The 12,208-nt window shown below is 39.1% G+C and overlaps 1 non-coding gene across 1 annotated transcript; it reads right to left on the reverse strand.

Annotated features, from left to right (window-relative positions):
- Positions 1-6,950: 6,950 nt before the first annotated feature.
- On the reverse strand, positions 6,951-7,139 carry LOC122942794. Its single transcript, XR_006390714.1, has one exon. It is a non-coding gene; the product is annotated as a U2 spliceosomal RNA (small nuclear RNA).
- Positions 7,140-12,208: the final 5,069 nt, after the last annotated feature.

The following is a 12,208-nucleotide window of genomic DNA, read 5'->3' on the forward strand; positions in this document are numbered from 1 at the left end:
CCTGGGTGGCAAAGGAACAGGAATTGGTGAAACAACCCTTCCGCTCACTGTTGTTGGGAACTCCCAAAATAATCCCCTTCTCCGTTAATCCAAGCTACCCTTCAGGCGTGGAAATACCTTCAATCCACACATTGTGGGATACCCTTTCCATCTCCGCTTCTTTCGGTAGGAGATGTTATAGGCACCTCCCTCCCAGTGATAAGAGATTGCACTCCACGTGTCATCAGGGAATCAAACATCTCTATCTTTACACTTCTTCAACATGATAGCCCCCCTCCCTCTATAAGTGAGATTCAAACAAGACTAAATCTCCATCACAAGTTTTCGCCGTCCGTAATATACTTACAATCGTTCATCTCGCAGCATATCACGGGCAGAGACCAGCTTCGACCCCTGGTATGGGCGGAATCTCTCATCAGTCACCCCACCCCCCCAAAAAGCTAATTTCACAGTTATATCGAAGACTTAATACTCTTCCGTTACTTGTCAAGCCCGCCTTCATCAGCAGATGGGAAAAGGATCTAGCCGTAAATCTTTCAATAGCTGACTTGCCAAAACTACTACTGGCCCCACACAAGTCCTCCCGCTGTGTTCGTATACAAGAGAATGGGTACAAACTTTTAACAAGGTGGTACAAAACTCCTGATGTGACTTCCCTTTATTCGAGCACAGCGACGGATGAATGCTGGAGATGCCTGGGAGACAAGGGGACATTTTTCCACATATGGTGGTCCTGTCCTATAATCAATAAGTGGTGGAAGGACATCTTCGACCTCTGCAACCAAATCTGCCACACCAATATACCGCTATCCCCTTCTTTAGCACTACTCAACCTGAACACCCAAACAACCCCTCCTCATCCTCCACTGCTCTTCAGACAACTTCTAATTGCTGCCAGACTGTTGGTCCCTAAGCTATGGTTAACAACCTCTACCCCTCCCTTGGAACAGTGGAAATTGAAAGTTGACCAACTGTTTAGGTTTGAGGAAATATCCTCCTGGGAAATAATTTTTGTAAACGTTGGATAATGTGGTCAGAGTATAGACACTCCACATAAGAGGCTTTATCTCACCTCTGTTCATTAATGTTGAAGATAATCTAGAGTCTATCCTAGCATACAAATCTATTGCAAATCATACAATCACCAGGGTTCTTGTACGATTTAAATGCGACTATTGTCTTCTTAGTTGTATGCCTGTAAGCTATGTGATAATGCTTCTTGTAACTTTGAAATCTCTTCAAATGTACCAATTTTCGTCATGCTTGACGTCCAAGATACCTATATATGTACCTTGTTATGTTATATTTTATTAAAATAAAAATTTTAATAAAAAAAGGGACTCCTAAAATCTTAATTGATTCAACTTCTTTAATTAAAAAATCTTTAGTGTTTAACTTTCCTACTTTTAAAATATTAAATTTTTCAAAATTTACTTTAAAACCGGAAACTAAACAAAAATATTGTACTTCTTTTAAGGCGCTTCTTATTGACAATTCATCTTTACAAAAAACCACAATATTATCCATATAGCTTATTACTTTTTCTTCTAAACCTTCTCCTCCTGGCAAGGGAACTCCATGAATCTGCTTGTTCTTCCTAATTGCTATTAAGAGGGGTTCTAGGGCACAAATAAATAACAAGGGTGACAAGGGACAGCCCTGTTTTACTCCTAAGTCCAAAACTATCTTTTTTGTTTTAAAACCATTAACTAAAACCTGGCTAGTACATCCTTTGTAAAAAGCTTTTAAAGATTTAAAAAAATTCTCTGGGATGCCCATGCTTTTTAAAACTTTAAATAAAAACTCATGTGAGACTCTGTCGAAGGCCTTTTCAAAGTCGAGTGACAGAACAGCTAACTGGCTTTTCCTCATTTTTGTCTCATCGATAATGTCTTCAACTAAGTTTAGATTATCCCACACGCTCCTTCCTGGGACTCCGCAAACTTGATTTGAGTGTACTAAATTTTTTATTTCATTTTTTAAACGATTCGCACATATTTTAGCCATTATCTTGTAGTCACTATTTAATAAAGTGATGGGCCTCCAATTTTTTATTTCTTTTTTATCACCTTTTTTAAAGAGCAATGATACTTCTCCTTTTCTCCAAGATGGAGGGAGGGTTTTACTTATAAAGACTTCTCTAAAAATATTAAAAAGATCATCTTTTAAAGTTTCATAAAAGCATAAATAAAATTCAATGGGCAACCCGTCAGGGCCAGGCACTTTACCTTTTTTGAAACTCTTGATAGTATTTAAAACTTCTGCTTCTGTGATATCTCCGTTTTGTTTCTGTTGAGAATTAAAATCCAAGATATTAGTAATCCCTTTAAGAGCATTTATAAAACTTTGATCGACAGTTTTTTATTTAAAAAGATTGGAATAAAAATCATGCACCTTCTGTAAAATACCACTAATTTCTTTTTCACCTTACATTTCTTCTATTTGTATCTTTTAAAAAAAAAATATCTAGTACATTTTTCATTTTCTTCTATGTGTTTAATTCTAGCATTAAATATAATTTCCTTACTTTTTTGTTCAATTAATCCTGCTATCTCTTTCCTGACTATAATTATATCTTCCTCTACCTCAATCCCTGCTTTTTTAAATTTATATAAAGTTTGTAGTTGTGTGGTTAGTTTACCATAGAAATCCCTCTTTTCTTTAGCTTTCTTGATTCCTAATTTATTAAAAAAAAACTCTTAATTTTTTCTTTCATACTCTCCCACCATATAGATATACACAAATTTTCTTTTTTATTTTCTCTTTTTTTATAGAAGGATATAAAATCTTCTTTTACTGATGGATCATCTAGAAGGGTCACATTAAGCTTCCAGGAGCTTTACCTCGTCTATTTAAAACTGATAAATATGGCTAAAAAGATACATTTTTATGATCAGAAATAAAGTTTACATCAATATTGCATTCTTTTGTTACTAACTGGTTTGAACAAAAAACAAAATCACCTCTGGAACTTACATTCTTATTTCCCCATGAATATCCTTCATTTTCAGGCAGATTTTTATTGCATACCTTAAAACCATCAGTTAATTTAAAATCAAGAATTAGATTTTTTAGCAAAAGAGATGATTTATCATAATTCCTATTTGTTGAATTACTTTGTCTTCTTTCTCCTTTAAGGACACAATTAAAGTCACCCGCTAAAATGAGAGGGATAGAATCCTTAAGAAATACAGATAAAAGTTCCAACATGTCACACCTTTCTTGTTTTTTTGGTGATTCATAAAAATTTATTAGTCGCACTTTAGAGCCATTAATATTTACTTTTACCATTAGTATTCTGCCTGGCCAAATTTCTACTGTTTCAACAATATCCACATTTCCTTTAAAAAGAATTGCTACTCCTGCCGATCTTGACTTGTTTGAGCCTGACCATACTGATGGCCCGTATACCCAATCTTGTTCATAGTTTTTGTATTCTTGTTGGTGTGGGATTCCACACTCCTGTAAGAAAAATATTGTAGCAGTTATTATTGATAGATAGACCATTATCGCAACTCTTCTTACTTTGGATTTTAAGCCCCTTACATTCAGAGAGGCACCTTTTATTGTTATATCCATTGTTTATTTTTTAAAGGTCATCATCGTTGTATTCGTCTATTATTTCACTTAAAGCTCTAGAACAAGGAGCACCAGCCATATCTTTTATTATTGACAGAATTTCTGAATCTACCCCTCCTAGATCCATACCCTGCATACCTTCGGCATCAGGTAGAAGTCTTTCATTCATTTCATTCACGGTTTCTGACTCGATTCCGCCCGCAGATGTGTCCATTTCCTGCCCCATTAGTCCCTCTGAGCAAGGAACCTTTGGGGCGGAGGTTTCCATCTTCTGCCCCATTAGTCCCTATGTGTGAGGAACTTCTGGAGCCGGAGTTTCCACAATAGACTCTGCAATCGCAACATCAGATGATCTTACTGCTTCTAATGTCCTCTGAGGATCCGTTTTGCTCTTTATTTTCTCTTTGTGATTCCATCACCTCCGGGCTTGGGTTCTGGGTATCTGGGATTACCGGGGTAGAGGTCTTCTTTATAGTTGAAGGTTGGCTGGCACTTAGTTGTTTCCTTTCTTTAGCTTTAATGTCCCATATATTTGCAGCAGGTTCTTCTATATTAGACTCAGCTGGTGGACCTTTAGGTTCCTGATTTTTGGATCTATGAGGACAATTAGCATAGAGATGACCAACACGATAACATAACCGGCATTTCCTTTCTGCTGAACATTCACTGATGTCATATTCCTCACTCCCACATTTATTACAAGTAGCATTGCAATCTTCTTTAAAGTGTCCATATTTTTTACATTTCCTGCAAAAAATACCCATCCCGTTGCAAAAAAAATCACCATTCACATGACCTATTTTAAATCTGGCAGGTTGAAGCCGAAACCCACTTGTCTCATTTGAGTCACGGTATGGTTTTACAGAGAATTTCCACTTACATGTCCAAATCCCGCAAGAATTGAAAAGTTGACCAAGGCCAGAAACGCCTTTAAAAAAAGGTAACAAAAAGGTAACAATTTCTTCATAAGGTACATATGGAGAGTACATCATAATAATGACAAGCATAGAATCATCCGGCATATGTTCAAAGACCTTAAAATTTGCAGCTTTTGGATTCAATTTTATATCATTCCAAGTCTTCATAAAGCCTTTGCATATTGCTCTAGAAATAAATGAAACATTGTAGATACCTCTTTTGACGTAATCCTGGATAGACAAAATTTCCCTTTTCTGGATATGGCAAAGGTCCACCAGCACTTGGTCCACAAGGTAATTCAGGGTCTTCAGATCAGCTGTCTTGGTATATTCAAAGCGCACCGAATTCTTCAGTCTGGCATAGGTAGGAGCCGGGTTTTCCTCTTCCTACTCCATAACTAGAATAGAAAAGTGCCCTCAGTCTCCGAAGAAACTTCAGACTAGGGGATCCCTTCTCAGTTCCCAAGGTAAACCCCCTCCCCTATAGGAGCAAGGGACTTAAGCCCAAAGAAGGGCAATGTCCCAGGGCCGAGGAGGAGGGCCTTTGAAACTCTTGCAAAAGCAAAAACCCAATTGCCAAAATCAATGCCTTGATCTTAGCCAAAAGGCCGAGAAGCGAAAACCAGAAAAGGGTTCGCCCTACAGGTCGATGGTCCCCAATGCAGAACACTTGTGAAGGCGATGATAGCCTACAGGCCCCAGCTGCAGAGACAGTCCGGGAGGCTTCTTTCCATCACAAACCAGGGAAAACGTGCGTCCTACGCTCTGGAATCACCAGCATGCTCCTATCCGTGTTTTTTTAGATCTGCATAGCTCCGCCTACCACTATTGGTCACGCCTTTTCGTCGCACGCAATTCCTGGTGCCAAAGCACGCCAAGCAGAAAAACTGATAAGGAGTGAATTGAGAGTAGTGGAAAGAAAAAAAATAAATAAATGATATGTATTGTTGATTGTGATGTCACGGCCCCATTGTTGAGTGTTCCGTCAGGGCCCTTGTGATGTCATGCACTGACCTTACTTGACCTCTGACCTGACAAGCCTCTTGTGACACGTGCAGTGTTCCGTCCATTGGCCAGACAAGGCAGGTCCAGCTGTTGCTGATACATAGAAAGTGCTGGACTACTTTTTAGCCTCCAAGTCATCCATCCAGTTCAAAAGATCCACAAGAGGGAGACACAGGCAAACAAACTTAACTTATTTACTAAGGCACTAGAAAAGGAAATTGGTTACATCCAACTTGCTACAAAAGGGTCAATTCACAGGAACAACTCAGCAGCCTGCCCAGGTGTGCACAACAGGCCCAAATCAAACCTAAGGTGCGTGGAGTGGAGGTCCAAACACTTCATTTAGGTGATATCTAAAAACTCCATTCAGGTGATATCCAAACACTTCTTTCAGGTGATAAGCCAATTAACCCAACAATTAAGCCATCACTCTTAATTGGATTTGGAACAAGTAAGGTAGGGGGCGGCACCACTATTCCGGCCGAACACACATGAATCGTATGCTGTTAACGGCTGGAGAGGACACACACGGTCGGTGGTGCTCAGCTGCGCAGGTAAGATTCAATATGAATGTGGTGAAGAGCAAAGTGAAGACAGCGGCACTCACCCGTGTGTATTCAAAAAATTCAGCAGCTTTATTAATCCCAAATTACATCAGGCAGGGGGCAGACATTCAGAGGCACGCATTGATCAGCGGCGGCCGTTTCGCGCTACATGCGCTTCTTCTGGCTGTGCGTCAATGTGTGCCTCCACATCACTCCTTTTAAATGCTGCCGCAAGCCGTCATCATAGAAACTGACAAATCGGATTGCGTCTGCATAGGGGAGGTGATTAAGGTAGGACACATATAAAAACAAAATACATGCAATAACCATGATATACATACAAATCGAGCAACGACTATTAGTGTGGTATGACATTACAAAAAAGGGCTAAGATCGTTTCTGTCATTAAGTCCAAGTTCTCCTAAGGCTTGTGTACGCAATATCCACCTAGCCTCTCTCTGCAGGAGGAGGCGGTGTCTATCTCCCCCCTGCAGAGGAGTGGATACGGTTTCCAAGCCAGAGAAGGAAATGCAACCTGTGTCGCCATCATGTGCAATTCTCATGTGTTCTATGAACCTAGGGCAACCTTTCCCTGTCTTGATGGAATTAAAATGTTCCCTCACACGTTCAAAGAGGACGTTAATTGGATTTGGGCTGTTTGGAGAGGTGACTGGCTGGCTGGGTTGCTTGGTGCTGCTGGAACAAACCCACACACATAGCTGATGCAATTAGGAGATTGACAGGCTAGATGCAGGTATGGAGAAAGCAGCACAGCACAGCCCTCACAGAGGAGAAGCTGAAGTGCAGACTCCTGAGGCAGGACACAGCAACTTCACACTTGCTTGCTGGAAGGATGCTTACAATCCATCTCTCAATTTCATTCATTTTTTTTATACTGGATAAGAAAGGGTGCACCGGTCCTGGAGGTGCTGCAATACCAGGTCAATGCGTGGAGTGGACAGAGCAAGCTCTTTTTCCATCTCCCTGTTGGAAAAATCCATTTAATATATGGTCCCCAGATAGAGGACGTATCAGATATGTAATTGATAAGAACAGATTTTTTTTTTTTAAGTTGACTACCCCAAAACGGTATATTTTATTAAAATCGATCAATTTTACAGAAATAAAAACTCATTATAACATTAAAACATTAATCACGACATGTTATATAAAAGAGTTTTAAAATACACTAAATGATCGAACCCCATTCCCGTAAAAAACATTTATGACACATAAAAGGGGCCAGTTTTTTGTCAATTAAATAATATTTATACATTTCTTCTAAAATCATCCTTAAAACATTTTCCTCAGAAATAAAATCATGTTTAAAACATAAAATATTTCTGGCTGACCATAGAGCTGTCTTGACGCAGTTTACTGTCTTCCATGCCATAGTCTTTTTTTATCCTGGATGGGCATTCCAGACCACCATAAAATACACCGTCCATTGTTAAAACGTTAAGTCCAGATATTTTCTTCAGTAGGGGGAACATCTTTGTCCAGATTATTTTTGCGAAGAAGCAGTGCCAGAATAGGTGATAAACATCTTCTTCCTCCCTACAGCCTCCTCTTGGACATTCGGCGGTGCCAGTTAATCCTCTTCGGTGCTGGAATGCCCGGCATGGAAGACATTCATGTACACAGCTCCAGGCCAGATCCTTCTATGGATTAAAAAGATAATTAATGTTCACATCCTTCCATATTTGCTTACATTTTGTGTCGTTAAAATTTTTAATCGGGGCCGTCAACTTTTCATCTTTTTAAAATACTTTTACTATTTTTTAGCTCATGCACCCTTTTTCCACTTAAGTTAAAAGAGGTCACTATTTTATCTAAAATTTTATAATACTCAGGCAGGTTAAAAGAATATAGTGAATTTAAAACAGTGTCGAACCACTGGTGCCTCCTCATAAAATAACCTATGTAGTACCAGATCAAATAAGACCATGCATTTTCTTTAAAAAGGGCATTAAAACACAAGCTAAAATATTTAATTAAAAGGAACGTCTTAATATCAGGAAAGTCCTTTCCACCTTTGTTCTTAGAAAGTATTACCAGTTCTCTCCTTAATTTTTTCATTTTAGACCCCCATAAAAAGTTAAAACAAGCTTTATTAACTTTTTTAAAAATACGCTCTGTGGGTGGAAAAAACATACTTAAATATAATAAAATTGGTAAAACAATCATTTTTGTGATTAAAACTTTTCCCTCCATCGCTAACTTCCTAAGATTCCACATACATCATTTCTTGTTCACCTTCTCTGTCACCGCATCCCAGCTTTTGAGCCCATTGTTTGACTCACTGAAGGTGATTCCTAAAATCTGTACAGACTCGGACTCAGGAATAAGAACATTTGTTAAAACCATGTCTCCGATATTTAAAACATTACTTTTATTAAAATTTATCTTAAAACCGGAAGAACAACAGAAATGCTCTACTTGTTTAGAAGCTTTTTGTATGGACAGGGTGTCCATACAAATTACCACCACGTCATCCATATACCCCACTACTTTTGCCTCTTGTCCCCCCCTACCTGGCAGGGGGACTCCTCGTATTTGTTTGTCTTTTCTTATAGCACATAAAAGAGGCTCCAGCGCACAAATAAAAAGTATTGAGGATAAGGGACACCCCTGCTTCGCACCTGATTTTAAAAGAATGTCCTGAGTCTGTAAACCGTTAATTAAAATCTTACTCGTGCAGTCGTCATAAAAGGCTCTCAGAGATTGTAAAAAGCCCTCCGGTATACCCATTCTCTTTAAGACCTGGAACAAATAAAAGTGTGAAACACGGTCGAAGGCTTTTTCAAAATCCAGGGATAAAATCGCTGCTTTTCCTTTCCTTTCTTTAATATTGTTAATGGCATCTTTAAAAAAGTTTAAATTATCCCATATACTCCTCCCGGGCACCCCACATATCTGGTTATGATGTATTATTTTTGAAATTATTTTTTTCATACGATTTGCACACAACTTTGCCATAATTTTGTAGTCGCAGTTTAGCAGGGTAATTGGTCTCCAGTTCTTGATGTCTGTTTTTTCTTCTTTCTTATATAATAGCGAGACTTCTCCTTTTTTCCAGGAGCCCGGGAGAGATTTTGTATTAAAAACTTCTTTAAAAAGATAAAATAAATCCTCTCTTAAAATACCATAAAATATAAGATAAAACTCAATTGGTATACCGTCGGGTCCGGGGACTTTCTCCTTTTTAAAACTTTTCATTGTTTCTAAAACCTCTTTCTCTGAGACGTCCTGTAATAAAAATTCTTGAGAATCTTTATCTAAAATATTTTCAATCACCCTCAATGAGTCATCCATAAAAAACTTAGCAATAATTTTTTTCTCATCAAATAATTCTGTATAAAATGCATGAGCTTTATTTAAAATACCGGTTATATTTATTTTGCCGTTTAACTCCTCGATCTTGGTGCGTTTGTCTTGTACTTTTTAAAAAAAAATACCTGGAGCAGGTCTCATTCTCCTCAAGATGTTGCATTTTGGAGCGAAATATGATTTCTTTCCCTTTCTGCTCCAGGCATTGTGTTATTTCTTTTTTAATCTCAATAATATCTTTTCCAACATCAACACCCAGATATCTGAGTTTATATTGCGTCTGCAGACGGGTATTTAATCTTTCATAGAATTCTCTCTTTTCTTGGGCTTTACGTTTCCCCACATTTATAAAAAAGGTTTTTACTTTAATTTTCATTTTTTCCCACCACATAACTATAGATTCTTGGGGGTCTTTTACCCGCCTGCAGCGTTTGTAAAAGGAGATAAAATCGGATAAAATTTTAGGATCATTTAGTAGGGAGACATTCAATTTCCAGCTCTTTTTCTTTTTGCCTTTACCATTGTACTGTACCTTAAAAAGCAATAACTTATGATCAGAAAATATATTAGATAAAAGCTCGCAATTAAAAGGCAGTATTTGACACAAACATAAAATAAAATCTATTCTGGACTTGCATGTGGCACTACACCAGGTAACGCCGGCCTCTGAAGGTAAATCACGGTTACATTTTTTAAAAAACATCTGTAAGTTTAAAATCAATAATAATATTTTTCAACATAGAGGAGGACTTGTCATAATTCCTGCTTACAGTGTTTGAGAACCGGCGCTCCGCTCTTAAAATACAATTAAAATCCCCTGCTAAAATCAAGGGTTCCGTGTCATTGATAAAAAGGGGTAAAATCTCTAGCATCTCAATCCTCTCCTTCTTATCTGTAAAACCATAAATATTTAAAAACTGCCATTTAATACCGTCGATAAAAGCTTTCACTAATAAAATTCTGCCAGGTAAAATCTTGTACACATGATCAATAAAAGCATTTCCTTTAAATAAAATCGCCACTCCCGCAGACCTGGATTAATTTGAACCTGACCAAATTGATGGTCCATGAATCCAGTCTTGTTTATATTTCCTGTAATTTTGTCTGTGCGGGACGCAGCACTCCTGTAAAAATATTACTGTGGCGGTAAAAATAGATAAATAATTAAAAAGCGCTAATCTTCTAGTTTTTGAATGCACGCTGCTCGTATTAAAGGAAATGCCACTTAAAACAGCCATGATAAAGATTAAAAGGGTTTATCTTCTTATCTAGGCACAGCATCGGACATCGTCGGCAAAACCAGATTAATTGCTTTCACTTATGTCGCCTTCTCCACCAACTGCCCCTGATCCCACTGTATCAAACAATACGGTTGGAGAGGAGCTTCCGTCGCTCAGCTGACCCCCCTCCTCTGCTCGCATGCTCACAGAGTTTGGATTCCAATCGCTCATCGGTAATGCACAGAACTTATCGGGACTCGGAGCCACGGCCTCTACTCCCTCCCTTTCCAGGGCAGGGGTTTCACTCAGGGTTGTTTCAGGGATCGTTGTCTGTTCTGCGGTATGCACCTCCTCCCCACTGGTATGGGGAGGGAAACTCTGAGGGCCTAAGAGATACTCAGCTGGTCCCCCAGCTGATTCCCTCCTCTGGCCCTCCCTCAAAACTTCCACATAACCCTTTTTGAGGCCGCGGCTCCTCCGCTATGCTCTCACCAGGGGCTTCATTCGGCTGACCCCTATACCCAATTTCTGGAGGGGGCTTGTCCGTCAGCTGATCACTGGACTTCCGCTTTTGTTTTCCTCTCTGCTCCTTCGGCTCACCTGGTTGGGGGGGTCTGCTGGTATCCATATGCTCAGTATCATCAGTTCGCTCTTCTCCTTGGGGTCCAGTTGGTGGTTCCTTCTGTTCTTCTGGCTGCCTCCGATGTTCTGACTGTGCCCTCGCATCTGTTCTGCTGGGACAAAATTTCATGAGATGACTAAGTTTGTGACAAGCATGGCATCTTTTCCCAGCAGTACATTCACTAAAAACATGATTAGGACTTCCACAGTTTTTACACATACTCTCACAACTTTCTATTTCATGGCCATATCTTTTACACCTCCTACAGTACGGTGGTATGCCGGAAAAAAACATGTCTCCCACCATTTCTCCTAATTTAAAACGGGCTGAGGGAAGTACAAATCCCCCCGCAAATTTTGGGCTGCGGTAACAGGTGACTTTGTATAACCACTTTGAGGTCCAAATCCCAGCGCTATTTAAAATTTTCTTTATCATTGTGACTGTGTTAAAATATTGGCTTAAAAACGCATTAATAACACGCTCCTCAGGAAAAGGACAGTACATTCTGATAATTACATTTCTCATCTATCTAATGCTCATACATTTTTAGACCTTCTAATCTCTTGTCTTTTAGTCTCAGATGTATTTTCGCGACAAAATCTTTAAAAACCACATTTGAGCTAAAGGTCACATCATACACTCTGCGCCTTGGGTAGTCTTGAATAGCTAAAATCTCCTGCTTTTGCACCCCAAAGACTCCCATTAAAACCGTTTTTACCAAATACTCGAGATTATACTTGTCCTTTTTTTCCTGGGTCACGAAAAGGCGCACTGTATCCTTGATACGAGCGTACGCTGGGATTTGGCCTTCCTCCTCTTGTCTCAGTATATTCTCTCTTAGTTCCTCTTCTCCGCCTCTGGACTTTCCTCTACTGGTTCCTTCTCCTCCTCTGGCTCCTTCTTCTCCTCTGACTCCATCATTAGACTTCCTCCTTCTGGATTCTTCCTTCTTTTGCGCTTTTCCTTTTCCTCCGACCACGGTAAAACTTT

Source organism: Bufo gargarizans, chromosome 6 (genome assembly GCF_014858855.1).
Source record: "Bufo gargarizans isolate SCDJY-AF-19 chromosome 6, ASM1485885v1, whole genome shotgun sequence".
Lineage (NCBI taxonomy): Eukaryota > Metazoa > Chordata > Amphibia > Anura > Bufonidae > Bufo > Bufo gargarizans.